The sequence below is a fragment of the Mus pahari genome, chromosome 2, assembly GCF_900095145.1.
Source record: "Mus pahari chromosome 2, PAHARI_EIJ_v1.1, whole genome shotgun sequence".
NCBI lineage: Eukaryota > Metazoa > Chordata > Mammalia > Rodentia > Muridae > Mus > Mus pahari.
The window spans coordinates 73615173-73619848 of NC_034591.1; positions in this window are offsets into that span (position 1 = coordinate 73615173).

The following is a 4676-nucleotide window of genomic DNA, read 5'->3' on the forward strand; positions in this document are numbered from 1 at the left end:
TTTGTGCTGGCTAGCTTTTTGTCAACTTGACACATGCTAGAGTCATCTGGGAAGAGAGAGCCTCAATTGAGAATTGCTGCTCTCAGATTGGCCCGTGGACAAGCATATGAGGCATTTTCTTAACTTAGGACTGATGTGGGAGGGCCCAGACCACTGTGGTTGTGGGGTATATAGGAAACCACCTGAGCACGCAGTGTGGAACAAGCCAGTCAGCAATGTCTCTCTCCACAACGTCCGCAACAGTTCCTGCCTTCAGCTTCCTGCCTTGAGTTCCTGCCCTGACTGACTTCCCTCAGTGATCAACTGGGACTAGGCCATGGCCGCTAAATAAACCCTTTTTCCTAAGTGGTTGTTGGTCATGTTGTTTATAGCAAGAATTCAAATCAAACTAGGACAATATCGTCAGACTGAGACAGACGTACCAGGATTGATGACTGATATGGCAAGGTCTCTCAGAATATAACGCCAGTATAGCTATTTCTTAGCTCTATCTTTATGGTATTTCCAACGCTTTAAATTCAGTTGCCCACAATGAGACCAACTGCACTGTTTGATAACTTCAAAAGTTCATAGGAAATCAGTTGAAATCAAAATATAAAGGGAAAATTGTCTATTGCTGACAACTGCACTGTGAACTTCAGTGGAGATTCCAATTTTTTTCCTTCAGTCAATTGTTAACATTATGTATAATAATTAGCTAAGAACTTAAAGTTCATGTAATGCCTCCACTAGAGGAATTTTGGAATGAGGTCTGGTTTAAGCCTTAGGTAATGTTTTGATTTCTTTGTTTTTGAAGTTAGAAACTATGCTTGAGTTCTCTGTTTAATTAATATACTGTCAGTCTATCTAAAACTTTTAATTAATAATTAACTACTCTCAGACACATATGCACTCAAATTGACTATTTAAAAACCAAAGCCTAGGGGCTGGTGAGATGGCTCAGTGGGTAAGAGCACCTGACTGCTCTTCCGAAGGTCCTGAGTTCAAATCCTCACAACCATCTGTAACAAGATCTGATGCCCTCTTCTGGAGCATCTGAAGATAGCTACAGTGTACTTACATATAATAAATAAATAAATAAAACAAAAAAAAAAAAAAAAAAAAAAAAAAAAAGCCTAAACTGGGCGTGGTGGCACACGCCTTTAATCCTAGCACTCAGGAGGCAGAGGCAGGCAGATTTCTGAGTTCGAGGCCAGCCTGGTCTACAAAGTGAGTTCCAGGACACCCAGGGCTATACAGAGAAACCCTGTCTCGAAAAACCAACAAAACAAAACAAAACGAAAACCAAAGCCTAGGGTTAGGGTTAGGGTTAGAAAAAAAATGAAAAAACAAACAAACAAAAAACAAAGCTAACAACCTTTCAAGATTTTTAACTTTATAATTTAGCTGACCCAGTGTTGTTGGCCATCACTTAAAAAAATTTTTTTTCTGCATTATTTTCTGCCTTCACCTGAACACACCTTGTGATCATAAAGCTACCAAAAGGTGACTTGCATTTTGTGTGTTAACATCTTAACTAGTGCAGAAGTCTGCAGACACTGTATTGAGTACCTCAGTAGCAGGATAAATGGCTTACAAAATTAGCAGTGATCGATGGGAGAACCAGGTGAGTTCTACATGTTGAGAAGAAACTGGATCAAATTCATTATTCTAGAGCCTCCTGAAAGTGATGTCTTTTAGGCACTCAGACTGGGCCCAGGTAATCCTAGCCTTTGGAAATCAGAGGCCAGAGGACTATGGACTATGTAATAACTTCCAGCCAACTTGATAGCCTGAGCTACATATGGAAACCTTGTCTTAACAAGAAATCAAAAACCATGCAGATGTTTTAAAAACCATGCAGATGTTTTACTTGCTTTGCTATCCTCCACAGTGGTAGAGGCAAAACCTTCCTGTGATTTAGCTATTTCACATCTCAGGTATGTCTCTAAACAGATGGAAAATAACATGTGTAGGCAAATCTCTGTAGCAGCCCCACCCGCAGCAGTGAGAGGTCCAAATGACTACGGAGGAATATAAACGATGCATTTTCATATAGCAATAGTATTTGGCCAGAAAGGGAGACAGAGTGCTTATAAATGCTACAGTGTTGATGAATGCAATGCATTGTTATTTAAAAGCACAGACTGAAAGTGACTTATTAGATGATTCCAATAATGAACCATCCAGATAGGTAAACCTTCAGAAACAGAAAGCTGATTAGGAGAAGGAGGGATCCCATTACCTACTTAGTGAGTGTGGACTTTAATTTAGGGGGGGGTCATAAAAATGTTTGGGAACAGGAAAGCAGTGATAGTTGTACGGTGTGGGTGTGTTAATTGACATGGAGCTGTGTATTTAAGATGGTTAATAGCATGCCATATAAATTTCATCTCAATAAAGACAAACAACAGAAACCTTCCTTAGTATTTATGAGTCAGAGGAGAATGCTTGTGGGAACTTGAACATTGATAGTCTTTGATTTCAGGTGGGGTGGGGGATTTAAAAGACTTGATGTGATTCATAGACAGGTCACTCTCTCCTGTGTATACTACACTCAGCAAGTGAGAGAGGTTCTTAGTTTTGAAATGGATGGTTCTAGAAGCCTCACCCCAACAACAGAAGTTCTTGGTGGGCATTGTTGGGGAAAAAATTATTCATTACCAATGTGTTTGATTCATGGTTGGCTGAAATTGAAAATGTGAAAGCCATAGTAGACCACTCAAATATGAGAAGCCAGACACCACCAGGGTAGAAAATGCTACCCTGTGGGAGACACACCTGCCTAGATTCATTCATTCATGGTAAGTATTCAGCTTGTGAATAATCACTCTCTAGAATCTCAAATTATCCAAAAAATTGATAACCTGCAGTAATGTGGTAGGTAGAAAGGGAAGAGTTGCTAATCTCTGCCCTGTTTGGTTTGCTCTGGCTCTGCCAGTGGTGGGGAACATTTTAGTGCAAGTCTGAATCAGAAATGTTGATAGGCTTGCTGGTGGCATCCCTTGTAGTTGGTTTGAAACTGTAGCACTATTATAAAAATGCTCATCAACTTCTGTTTGACACAGTAATAGTTGCAGCCTGGCAAAAATAATCTGATCGCCAGGCTAAGAGCAAGGACTGAGCTGGGTGCACTCGGGGTTTGGGGTTCCCCACATCTCTCTCTTTATTTCTTTGTATTTCTTTTTATGATTTTCAAATCATTTACAAGAGGACTAGAGTAAGTCAGACAACTTCTTGGCATAGCCCTAATTAGCAAGGGGCACACCTAATTAGCATAGGACACACCTAATTAACATGGACAGCACAGGCAGGTCTTGCCAGGCTGGTTGGATCTTGAGACACACTAGGGCTCCTTCATTAAAACATTTCGGTGAGTGTCAATATTGATCCTCCTGTCTTGCTTCAAATAAGAGTTCCTTCTGAATTCCAGTCACCACAGTCTATTGACTTAGCAAGCTTGGCCCCTCGTGTAAGGCAATTTTCTGTGCTGTCAAGCAGTTAAGAATTTTCTTAGCATACTTAATCACTAGTGGATTGATAGTGACAAATTAGATTATTGTTCTTTGCTGTTCCAAGTCCTTCTGCCATTTTGGATTAGTGTGTGTGGTATCTGATGGTTGAGCACACTGGCTTGGTGTGGAGCAGGATTCAGGATGCAGTTTCTCACCTAAAAGTAGGGTAAAAAGATTAAAGGTAGTAAAGACACTTGTAAAAAAAAAAAAATCATGACATTGAGAGTGGAACCTTGGGACTTCCTGGCAGCAGGTGAGTTACCACTGAGGGACATCTCCAGCTCTGAAGAGATTGTTATTAAGGAAGACTGTCTTTCACCTAGTTTTAAAATAACAAAAGATTCAGGAAGAAAATCAGAATATATTTTTCTCCAATTTCATCAATTCTATACAAGTAATCTCTTTAATAGATTTGCATCTAGTCTCACTAACCTGCTATAACCCAGATAAACTCAAAGACTTAAAATCCAACAAAATATTGACAAGTACCATACAAGCCAATGGAAGAGACTGTGGCCGTGACGGCCCCGCCAGGAAGGACAACGGTGGAAAAGGGGAACCGCGTCCTGTCATGCTAGCAGGGTGCTGGAACCATGTCTCCTGAAATTCATGCTAGGAGCCTGGAAAGCCTGGGGTCAGCCAGAAGGGGAACCCGCTGTCTCACAGGAAGGAATCTCATACAGTCTGACAACCTGTCAGACAGTGATGGTGGGACCACACCTTGACCAGGGCTGCACAAATCTACATACATACCTCTGCCCAATATTTCACTTAAACTTCACATCAGGATCCCAGAGATAGACTCGGGTGCATTATTATCTGCTGTAATAAAAGACCCCTTCGTCCCAGACAAAAAAGGGACAAAGTGTTTCTTTTATTTCACAGAGGGCACAAGGTTTCACAGTAGGTCACAGTGGGAAGCCATGGTGGTGGGAGCTGGAGGTCACATTGCATCTGCCATCAGGAAGCAGAGAGCAGAGGGTGTGGTTGTCAACTCCTTCTCTTCCTTTTTACCTGTGCCAGGCAACATGGTCTTCCCACCTCAGTTAACCTAGTCTGGATAAAGTTTCACAGACCTACTCAGAAGGCTAGGCTAATTTTCAGAGCATTTTACAGGCATGCCCAGGGGCTAATCTACACAATCTTAGAGTCTGTCAAACCTACAATAAGTATTCACTGAAA